Genomic DNA, 13,476 nt, shown 5'->3' with positions numbered 1-13,476 from the left:
GTTCTAGAAGACTCTAGTCATGCAAGCGACTTCTACCAGAGTCAATACTGAAACAATTGATAGCTTTGTGTTTTGTTGGATATATATTGCTTTCATTATTGATCTCTTATTATTTTTTAAATTTTGTATAGGGAATATTTTAAATCGTTTCATTTCAAATTCATTTTTTCTATTCAAAATAAAATTAAAAAATTTCAAAGAGAATTTTGTAAGAAATATTAATTCATTTTAATGATAGATCAAGAGGGTGATCCAAACATTGACACAAAAGCTAACACACAATTGAATCAGAAAATATTAATCATGATAAGAATTTTATAGTGTACATAAGATTTTCCATTTTAAACAATTTTATTTTAATTTTTATTTTTTATTTTTATTTTTTTTATATTACTTACTATTGGAAATAATTATTATAAAATCTTTTCTTTTTAAATTGCATGTCACACTTTTAATTCATTGAATCGAATTTCAAATATGATAATGGCTTGAATGGCTTGAATGACATGAGCACTAGTATATAAATAATAATAGTCATTTTCTATGACAAGTTGGAAAAGTAGATTATTATAAACATTAATTTTGATTTCAATATGTATTTTTGAATTGGTTCAATTAGAAAATAGCCATTGAAAAAATATATTGTTGTTCAATTTTTTTTATTTAATTGTCAAATTTATTATATTTGAATGAAGACAAAAATATTTTATGGCATCGAAACAACAATAGGAGGTTGTATATTTCAAGGAAGATAGTGAATGAGTTGTCTCCATGACTTTTGAACTTCTCTACATATAGATTTGATGCTAAATAATAATTCAAGGGTTTGACCAGGTCGGGAAAGGCATTAATAATTCTAAGTTGTTATTCCTTGAAAATCAATAAAGAGTATAATAGTTAATTGTAAGGGCAATCAAATCTTCTTTAAGATTAAAACTACAGAAAAGATTTCAAATATTCTCTTTCACAATATCAAATCACAATTATTATTTGAATTAGTCTGGTAAATAACATAATTTTCCAATTTTTAAGAGCTAGTGTAACTATCTTCAACTCAAATGAATGCTACGAATATATCTATTGTAAAATCAAGATATAATAGATATAATATATTACAATAAATAGAGATGCGGGACTTGTAAATAAATATTATTTGAATTAGTAACAAAAACACATAGGCCCTCTATTTCTAAGAGCTAGTGTAACTATCTTCAACTTAAGGGAATGCCACAACTATATCTATTGTAAGATTGCACCAACTTTGATTAAGATTGTGTGATGATGAGTCTAGCTATTGATAGATTAAAGTTAAAATTATCTCTAGTATTAATTGTAGACAAGATTTTAGGAAAATTTGGTTTTATTTTTCCTTCTATAATCTCATTCTTTACTCATATTTTTTATTTAGATGGATTTATGAAGACCTTTCAAAGGGATTTAATTTATATTGACATAAAATTTAAAATAAATGTTGTCGTGGACAAATGGGTTAAATTGTTAAATAATAAAATTTTATCTTCAGATTGTACATTTACCTAAACAATGAGGATCCATCATCAAAATTAGATTAAAATGGTTACATAATGAATGGAAATATTGAAACTATAATATATTTGATAAATGTAAACCTAGAAACTTAACAAATGACATTGAATAGGAAAAATATCATGGACCTTTGAGATTTTTTAGTGCACTAAGGCTTGATGAGATATCTATCTCTATAAGTAGTGAAGAGCTTTTAATATTTCCCTTATGTTGATATGTCATTTTGACCATCAATACAAGTTAATTAATATTATGATGAACATATATATATATATATATATATATATATATATATATATATATATATGAATTCCTATTATATTATTAACAATTAGGAAAATTGAATTTGACTTATTATGTTAAGACTAAAATTATTAAATATATTTTATTAGATAAGTAGGGTTTGAAGTGCCCTAAACCCAGTACAAAAGAGAGACTAGAACATAGTAACTGAATAATAGATCGAACTAATGGATTTCCAAAAGGACCCAAAATCTTTGAGGGTTTTTTAAGTCACCCAAAACTTTGCTTCTAGAAACTAACTATCTAGAAAGGCATACAAAGGATGACAATGAAACCATCCACTACAAAAACCCCTAGGCAAAGTGGAGAAGGGGAGGGATTTTTCCAAGGATCCCCCAAACCTTTACAAAGGGTTTTGAAATGGCACCCTGAATCAACGAACTACAACTGATCCAAAAACCCCAACAGCTCCTCTCCACCTCAATAGGAGAGGATCTCATCCAAATAGGGGCAATGAAGAAGATGAAAGATCGGGAAGTTAACCAAACTAGCCTCATCCCTATAATTGAGCAGCAACTATCGAGTGAAAGCCATGTAGAATGACCTCCATTCTCCCTCCATAAGAAGATATATGCCTCAATAGGAGATAGTCCCACCTCGATAAGGAAAATAAGAGAGAGAAATAGAAGCAAAATATGACATTCCCACACCAATGGAACCATCAGAAACCCCATCTCAATAGGGACTAACTTCACCTCCATAGAAATCAAAAAAGAAGGAACCTATCAAGGATCAGAAGCCAAAGTTGATAGAACCCCAAAAAAACTTGTTCTTAACAAAAAAAACAAGTCATAGCTAGAATGGGCCCTTTAAAACTAGTAGAAACCCTCTAGAAAACCAAAAGAACAAAGTGAAAAAAGAAAAAAACCTTCTCTAGGCACCAGAATAGAAAAACTAAAAACATCAAACTCCTTAGCACAAAAGATGAACACCATGGAGCGCTCCTCAATAAAAACAAAGAGAGACATATGCCTACTAGCATAGGCCAAAACCCATAATAACCTCTTCCACAACGTCAACATGAGGAGCAGCAATCGTTGAAGAGAAAAAAAACACCACATCTGACATAAGCCACCAGCTCACCACACATGAGAAAACTCTAATCAGCCAAAGGCGCTAGGTAATAGCCCCCCACCAAACCCAAGACACCCAATGAACACGTTGGGCGAGAGAAAAAATAGGCAGAGAAAACCAAAAAAGGGAAAGATAGGAACACCCCCCTCAACCACAAGCCAAAGACCACAATTAGAAAGACAAACAGATGGAGTGCTAACAAAAATGTAACTCTACAAAACCCAAATAGCAACGAAGAACCAGAGGAAAAGGGGTCTCACCTCGAAACCAACGCACCCCCTTTCACTACCAGTATCCACCCATTCACCACCAAACCAGCACACACCCAAAGGAGGGCTCTACATGCATGGTGATCAAAACAACACTTCCACAAAGGGCAAAGCAACGTCAAGCATTTCTCCTCCCTAGCACACACAGGATCCCAACCACAGCCACCTCCAAAGTTATATCAACCCCCAAACCATCATCATCTACAAGGGACACCATGCTTAGAAAAGAAAGAGTAAACGTGTAGAACCCATCATCATAGAAACCACATACCAGGCCTAGAGATCCACAATGAGAGCCCACAATAAAGCCCAATGGGCCTCTTAAGGAAATAGGCCACTGAGCAACCAAACTTGCAGCAAGAATAGGAATAAGATGACCATGGGTAAATTCTCCATTTCCATCATCATCTTCATCTTCCACCTATCCTGCATCACAATCACTACTGGATACCCTACCTACCCCGCCACTCCTGCCCTTTTACCATCATAGCTTGGTCATGTTACGTAAAATTATTAGATGTTAAATAGATTTGACATAAATAAATTATCAAAATTAATAATTTTATTCATTTAATACTATATGTTCTTTATAATAAAATTACTAATTTGATTATTGTATTTTGATCATATGTTAATCCAATATGTAATTGGAGAAGTAATGAAAAATATTGAATATTAGGTCAAATGGTGAGTTGTGATCATGGGTAGTTAATTGAAGTTTTCATTATTTGGATTTATGATTGTAGGATATAAATAGACCCTAACTTATCCTTTCCTACATGCATTTATGAGATAACTTATTAATTAAGAAATTGTCTTAAATTGCTTCATAAATATGAAACATAACTCAAAGTTAAAGCTATGAGATTTCCACAATCCATGTTATATTCTTATGAATTTTTCTGGATTCGATTGTGTGTATTTTTTTTTTTCCATCAATGTTTCTAATCACACTGTGATTCATCATCAGGATGAAAAGAATTCCAAAGACACGAAAGATGATGAATCACAGAGTGTGATTCAAAATGTTGATGGAAAAAAAACTACACACAATCGAATCCAAAAAAATTCATAAGAATAAGAAATGCTCTAGAAGTCTTTGATAGGAAACAAGGATATATTGATTTCAAATGAAAGTATATGTATTTTTAAATGAAAGATTAAGTAGTTCTCTTAAGTAAAGGTAATAAATATATAAATTGAATTTATAAATGATTTGAATCTTATTCCCAAATTCAATTAACCAAAAAATCAATCTACCAAATAGAGACATCTATCAAGTATTAGTTTAGGTGAACTTTGGTGAACATTACACTACTTAAGAGAACAATAAATTGTTACATGATTCTTTAGTTTACATCTTAGTATATTCTTCTAGCTTATGTGGATATTAGGTTATTTAATACTTTATTATATATGAAATTAAATTAGATTATTTTCCCTTACATTTGAATGTCTTATAAATTCTTTATTTCTCATATAAAACTAACATGTAGGAATGTAACTTTCCAACTAAGCCTACTAATAACTATTAACTAAATAATATTTATTCATTATTTAGTTAATTTGAAACTATCTAACCTATTGAGGTAAAAACCAAACATTCCATCATTATTGTGCTAGTCTAGAAAAGAGTAGAACACTATGAGATTTGAAAGAAGCCCTTATAGAGACTTTGATGCAACACCTTCACCAATATGCCTCACTAACCTAGGAAACACTAGATTGACACCATTAATGGATATGGTAATTGTAGAACATGCCAACCTCTACACAACATTAGATAACATAAAGTCTCTCCAAAATCCTTGCATAATAAAAAAACAATTTTCCTTTGAAATTCCACATCTCCTCCAAGTGTGTCAAATCCCTCTTAAAGTGTTTCTTATGAGAGAACAAATCTCCTCGAAGTGTTCACGTCTTCTCTTAGTGTGTCAAATCCAACCTCTGGTACTATGGAAGTGATCCCCACTCTATTGTATAAAAACCCAACCAAAAATAAATTCATTAAACACAAAAACTCAAGGTGTTAGGCCCCCTCTTTTCTAAGCAACAATAACAAGAAATCTCAAGATACTAAGACTCCTCTTTATTAATGAGCATAGATAGAAAAAAATGTTTCTCATTTAATTAATCACCCCTAAGTGAGAAGATATCTTAGGATGATAGATGTCCTCCTACCTCCAAGGTGGTGCCATGATAATGGATTACACAGTTTGGCGAAACTTGACATTGAATTTAAAATTTTGCATGAGATCTTCACTTTCTAACATTTATAGTAGCTAAACCATTAATAATTTGAAGATGGATAAAACTACTGATTTGTGAGAATTTAAAGATGGAGAAAACTGTTGATTTGTGAGATTTTTTGTGTTGATTTTCAATATATTAAAAAAAAAAAGGTGCATATTTTAATTAACTTTTAAAAACTTTTTTTTTATATAGTAATCAACATTTTTTTAAAGTGACATTTATTTTGTCATGCATAACATTTTTTATAGAAATAATTAAATTCTAATTTGGTAAATATAGATTTTTTACATCAATATCTAGTGTATGAATGTTTTTGCATAGTTTTTTGTTGCATATTATTTTAGTTAATATTTTAAGTCAAATTAATTTTAATTTTGATAGAGGTGTATTAAGTCATGCATAACTTTTTTTATGAATTTGAATTACCATCTTTTTGTTCTGAAATAAGGATAACAAATACTTAGAAAATTTTAATTTAAAAAAAAAATCTATATTTTTCCTATTTTCCCCCATATGTGAAACAAAGACCTTAATATTTGATGAAAAACCTACATTCATAAGAAATAAAAAATAAATATATTAATAAAATCAAATATATTAAAAACTATACTTTTTGGAAAGCTTATAATAAGAACTACATACTTACAAAATAAAACTTGTAAATGAATTCATTTGAACCGCCAAAAGCTAATGTAAGAGTTATTTTTTGGTAGCATTTGATAGGTGCAAAGGAAACTCCATGGCAAGTATGATTCAAGACGAGAGAAGTTTTGTTCAAGGGGGTTCAATCTAAGAAGCTTTGATCTAACACTCTTCAATTAATTCCTTCAAATGGGACCTCTCATGACTTAAATCATTACATTTTCTAAAATATGTGATTTCAGCGAAGATCAATATGTACCAAAGTTCGTAACTCATTATTGTGGGATTACCTTTTAATAGATCTTCTGTGTGAGCTCTAGCAATTAGATTATGAATGTAAATACCTAAAATCTTTGTTATGCGTAGTATAAATGGCCCTGATAAAATTTGCGCACTTATATGTATATGTTTCCTACAAATGGGACCTCTTAAGACTTAAATCATTACATTTTTTAAAATATGTGATTTTAGCAAAGATCAAGATATACCAAAGTTTGTGACCCATTATTGTGGGATTACCCTTCAATATATCTTCTCTTTGCTCTAGAAATTAGATTGTGCATGTGAATAAAAAAACTCTTTGTTATGCTTAATATAGATGATCTTGATAAAATTTTCACACTCATGTATATGTATACGTATGTATGTATGTATATATGCATTTGTAATTGTTATATATATGTGTATATATAATATAAAATCTACAATAAAATATATATTAATATCTTTGAAAAGACAACTTATCTGGATAACCTTCATGAAAATTGTGTTTGACTCACAGGCTCGAGCATCAAATTTAGAGCTTCCCTCCAAGCACAATACAAAGATACTTAACAAACTTCACAAATTAAAAGACATGTTTATATTAACGCTCATAAATGGATTCCATCAAAAGAGTCCAGCGTTGAGATTTGGAATTCGGCTATTCCATAGTCAAGACATGATTTAAAATGCGTCATTCAAAGAAAGTAAGCATTCAGAAACTGTGGCTGCTTCATCTCAAAAATATGAGAAACAAAAGAAATGGGACAAACGTTTCTGGCGGAAGCCTGTAAACATTTTTGCGGTAACCATGTTTTGTTACTGCACGTTAAATAAATCAAATCTTGATGAGATGTTCTTACAGTTGATTTCAATTTAAGAAAAGCTACAGTTTGTTTTTAAAGGCAGTGTTACTAAGGATTTTGATTGTGAGAGCACTACTAATTTCAAGATTTTTAATCAATGTTCACAGTGATAAATTTTAAAGGAAAAGGACACATTGTATTATCCAGTTATGTGGACATAAAACTTTGGTTTTCAATTTTCATCTAAATTAATTTTATTTGATATCCTACATGCATTAGAATCATTTTTCATTATATGTGTAGAATGCAATGTGTTTATGCAAACCATCACCTTAACTGCTTGACATCTTAAATCTTTCTTTCTTGTATTTTACAACTGCTTACAGCAGACCATCACCTTTAACACATGATATTAAAATATTTCTTCCTTTCATTCATTCTATAGATAGAGTACAATTAGCTTACACAGCACATCATCTTAAACACTTATTGAAAAATTTAACTCTTTTATAAAAGTCAAGACTATGATATAAAAAAAAGCTAGTCAAAGACCAATTCAAAGAATGGATAGTAAGAAGTTAAAGTCTGATATGATTACATAGTCAAGATTGGATTGCCATAATGGATTGTTAGTCAATTGGTTTTATCGGGTGAATGTTTAAGCACAACTCCTAATAATGCAGGCTTTAGTAAGTTTATATACAAATTCTATGCCTTCATACTTCGAAGCGTAACAGATTAAAGATCTAATCCTGTTGCCTTCTTCTCCTAATATCAATTCAAAACAATGGAAACATATTACGTTGGATTCTCTAGTATTCTTGATCGTTATAGTAGGATTGATTCTCCTCTGATAACTAGCCAAGATGTTTTCCATAATGATATTTATGAAATAGGTATTATGAATAACGCACAATACGATCCTTCTCCTCTTCATTATACATCTAAATCTTCCTGGAATTTGAGTTCCACAAAATACTTGCTTAAGGTAGACGGGTGTGATCAACAGTCAGTCAATTCTCATGTTTATTATCAACATTCCGTGTATGCACATGGTACCTTTATCATATACAGAAAAGACTACTCAAACGCCAAAGTAGGTTCATTCAAAACTACCCAAAATCTGCACAAGAGATGTTTCACCCTTCTTGAAAAAATCCATGAGAAGAGAAGAAAAATAAGGCAGATATCAAAGCCAGGTGCTCCTCCTGCCCCTAAAAAGAGTAGATTAGTTAAGCATATGATAGCAGAGCGGGCAAGGAGAATCAGATTGAAACAACACTTCTCAAATCTTTACTCTCTTCTACCAACAAATTCTAAGGTATGACCTTTCCACGGTTTTATCTCTTTTCTAATTATTGCAAATCAGTTTTGTAAAGGAGACTGGATTTATAATGATTTTTTTTTGCTGCTCTAGCAATTTCAGTATTGTAAGTACTTTTTCATTTCCTTGTAAACCGACTAGAGTTATTGAGATGCAATAATGCTTCTAGTTTTGACTTGTAAATGTGGTGTGAACAGAATAGTAGGAATTCCATACTGGTAAACATCATAAACTATTTGAAGGAGTTAAAGCTTTGTGTTACTGAGCTAGAACAACAAAGTCAACTTTTGGCACTAGTACATTCGGAGCTGATTTCCGACGGTCGTTTGTCAGATTTGCGACGAATTTTTGCCAGAGTGCCGACAAAATCAACTGTCGAAAACTTGGCATCGGATTGGTCGACGATGCCATGCCCGTCGGAAATACGACAATCCAATGGACTCTGCCGACGGTCAAAGAAGTCGTCAGAATCAGTAGATTTCATCGCAAAGCCAATGACGATTTGGAACTTTGCACCGACGGTGATAATGTTTATTTGACGCTTGTGTCATCGGTCCATTCGGAGACATCGACGACCGTCCGACTATGAAGTGTCGTCGCACGTACAGCATCCTCGTTGGATGTTTGTGTGGTTTGAGTCGGAAGTACGATGACTCCAGAACATTTCACCGATGAGAACATTGTATGTCCGCCGATTACATCATCGGTCGAAAGCTTGGTATTCGTTGTAATTCCGACAATGATAATTTTTATCAAAAAAATTTATTATTATCAAGTCATTGATATGTACAGCGAATGATATTCTATCCCCACCACCTACCAGTAGGGGCATAGATTTGAGGCTAATATGAGGCACATGGTTTCAAGCTAATATGATCAGGCACACCATGGTTGAGATGGTCCAACTCCCTAGTCTCATTCTATGACTAAGCTCATGCCATATCTAAATCAAAGACATCTCAAATACATCGTCAGTGGAAAACTACAAAATGCCATTTTCATACATAAGCAAGACATACACAAACCAGAAATGATATCAATATATAGAGGTAATGTAGATAGCTATATTTTCATCTCATCGACACTTGTTCTCAAATACATTATAAACTATGCATCAAAAGAAAATAGAAAATATAAGCATTAACATGCTGATATGCTAATGAGAATATCTACAAATGAAATACTTAAATTCTTGGCTTCAAAAAGTATATTAAAAATTCATGACATTTATAGTTGATCGTGATATAGGAGCACAAGAAACATATCATATGTAATCCAACTTTTTTATCATTGAATGTTGGTCAAAAAGTATTCCATTAACTTGAGATAATCATAAATAAAAATAAATTTTAATCTAGCTACCTATATTGCTATATGCAATGCCCTCCACAACTAGAAACAATAAAATTACTTGAATCTAAAGGAGCCTTCTCTCATGTTGCATGTTGGAGATGATGTAAATGGAAAGAGATGAAGAAAAAATAATATTTAATATTTTTCCTATGTTTAATAATATTCTAAAGTAGGAATTTGAATATTTAAAAAATTACATTGGAGTGAGATACTCATATGCATGGACTTCTATGACAAATTAATTGAAATAGGTCTCACAAAGATAAAGTAATAATAATAAATTAGTACCAAACTAATTCAAATAAATGTGATGTAGGAATGTTGATTGCATAGTTAATATGAAAGATAATTCAGTAAAGGAATATAATAGTGATAATGAGGTGAATGCAACATATACAATAGAAATAAATAAATGAGGAATATTCTCACAAATTTGAGTTACTAACAATGTCAATAAAGACGACCTCCAAATACTTGGTAGGCATGATTTTGATAACAACAACTTAATCCAGATCAACATAGTATAGCTCCATATTTACATGAGACTATAATTCAATTCGTAAACATGAAGAAAGTGTTCAACCAAAATTAACACATGCCCATTAGGTTTAATGTCCCAAAGTATACACTATCACCAAAATCAAAACTATCTCTTATGATAATTACAAATATGCTACAAAGATCATTCCTTAAATAAACCCTTGAATATGACCATTGAAGAAACTATAAGAAGTATAAAATCCTACCCTATAATCTACATAAGAAATTCACTCCAAAGTAAACTATGTAATACAAAACAAGAACCAACTCTTTTCTCTAGCTCCTATAAGAAATGCTACATTTAACATACATTCCTCGAAAATGCATACAATGTTTAGTATTTCAATAAAATAAATGCAACCATTGTAGGGGCAATCACTAACAACATTTCAATAAGACATGAAACATATAAAGTACATCCTCATTGGCGAATTGAGATTCGTAGGGCCAATACTAAAGATAGATAGTAGACTATGTGAAGTATACACCTACCAACAAAAACTCTATTTTCATTGATTATCTATAATACTAATAAGTGACTTATCAACACTACCACCTAACATGGAAAAATTTATCTATGCATCACATTAAAATTATGAAATGCTATGGGAATAATGTAGTATGATTGTTATATTACAAATAATGTTTCATCAATAAGATGACACTACAAGTTAAATGCACTTTCATGAAACATTACAAAATTTATGTAATGCAAAAACAACACAACAAGATTTGGAGATGTTAATCATTTGCACAAAAAGACTACCTACAATATTTATTGCTGATTACCTATTGCTGCCTTTGCATTTATTTAGAAATACAAAACTAACATTTGATTTTCAAAACCACTGTTACTAAAGATTTTGAATATGAGAGGACTATTAATGGCAAGACTTTTAATCAACATTAGCACTCATAGTATTTGATATCATATTAAAAGAATTCTTAATTTATTGATTCTACGTATAGAATATACGACCCAGAATATACTCGCCTTAAAATCTTTCCTACATTCATTTCATTTACTTTTAGAATGCAATCGAATTAATTCTGGCTTGTTATTAAAAGTCAAACATGCCAATCAAAGAATTGACTGTCAGTTTGAGATGTGTACAGAGTCAAGTCGCCTCTGTCAGTTTGAACGCTCAGGAACACCTCTGAACAATGCAGGCTCTAGCATGACTATATACTTTGAATTGTACCAGATTAAAGATCGAATCCGGTTGCCTTTCTCCTCTCAAAATCAATCCAAGGCAATGGAGACATATTACGATGGATTTTGTAGTGGCCTTGATCATTATAGTATGATTGACTCACCACTGGTAATTAGCGATGATGTTTCCCAGCACGACGTTTATGAAATGGGTATTGTGGACGATGTGCAATATGAGGGGTTTTCTCCTGTTTATGATACTTATAAATCTTCCGGGAATTTGAGTTCCAATGAAGAGGGGTCTGATCAGCAGTCAGTTAGTTTATGGCCTGATTCTCAACATTCTGTGTATGCACAGACCGCCTTTATCCCATACAGGAGAACCCACTCAAACACCAATGTGGGTCCATTCAAAACAGGCCAGAATCTGCACAAGAGATGTTTCACTCTTCTCGGCAAAATCGATGAGAAGAGAAGATTAATGATGCCACGTGCTCCTCCTCCTCCTGCTGCCGCCTCTATAAAGAGAACATCGGTTGAGCATATGATAGCCGAGCGGGGAAGAAGAATCAGATTGAAACAGCATTTCTCAAATCTTTACTCTCTTCTACCAAAAAAAACTAAGGTATGGCCTTTCCATGGTTTCATCTCTTTTCAATCATGGCAAATTAGTTTTGTAAAGCAGGCTCAAGCTATTCAGAGCTTTTATGCTTCTCTGATCATTTCAATTGTGTAAGATTTTTTTCATTTTCTTTTAAGCAGACTGGAGTTTTTCAGATGAAACGTTGCTGCTGGTTTTGACTTATAATATGCTGTGAACAGAATGATAGGAATTCCATACTGGAAAATACAACAATCTATTTGAAGGAGTTAAAGCTTCGCTTTGCTGAGCTCAAACAACAGTCTAAAATTTTGCAGGCACCGATTCCCGCAAACATGTCAATTAAAGGCATAGCAAGTAGCGAGTTCGAATCACACAATCAATCATTCAATTCAGAGAGCACAGCTATTTATCGTAGCAATGAAGTTACTTTGGAGCAGTGTAAAGAGAATCCCTGCCTCGTAAACATAAAAACAAGCATGCAAACAGATCTGCTTACATGCCCAACCAGTTTGCTGGTGAAGCAACTAGAGCAGTTGAGAAGAGAGCCAGTTGAGGTCCTTTCTATCAATTCAACTGCAAAGCCTTGTCAATTTTGTTCTAACATTCTCGTAGCACCAAAGGTGTGTATTTGCTTCTATATAAGCCTTCAAATATTTGTTTATCTCAGTTTAATTTTTTGTAAAGGAGTTGAAGATTCATGAAATGTTTCATTTGATATGTGTGCAGGGTCAGGCCTGGGATATTTCCATGTGGCAAAATTTTGGCAACCTGCTCACCCAGTCTCTCTTCTGAAGAGCTCTCATGAAGGTCATTGTGGATATGTGGAATGTTTCTCGTATTATTATTGTAACATAAGTAACACTTGAGTAAGATCTATCAGGAACAAATAGGGTCGGTAATCTAGTTGTAGTACACCCAAACAGTAAATGAAACATTTTAGATTTGAATTCTGACTGCTTCGGGAAAAGTTTAACATTTATTTTTCCTAAAAAGAAACATATTTTTTTTAATAAATCTGTAAAAACAGGAATCTTCGAATAATAAAATTTGTACAGAAAATTGCTCTTCTTATAAATAGCATTAAAATCTATGTGGTAATATAGCTAAACTAATTTATCAAATTTAACTAACCCTCATCACCTTTAGTTAGTTACCACCTATCATGTATTACCTTGCTATTACATGAATTATTCAAATATTCAATACAATTAATCTATTGATGTTCTTCATTACCTAGAATTTCTCATGAAAGGATCATTGGTTTAATGGTTTCTAGGTTTTCAAAATGTTTTTCTATTTTTTAGATTTCATCAAATTGTTAAGTTCATGTGAGAATTGAAATCAAACAG

Source organism: Cryptomeria japonica, chromosome 5, assembly GCF_030272615.1.
Source record: "Cryptomeria japonica chromosome 5, Sugi_1.0, whole genome shotgun sequence".
Lineage (NCBI taxonomy): Eukaryota > Viridiplantae > Streptophyta > Pinopsida > Cupressales > Cupressaceae > Cryptomeria > Cryptomeria japonica.
This window is presented reverse-complemented; position numbering follows the sequence as displayed.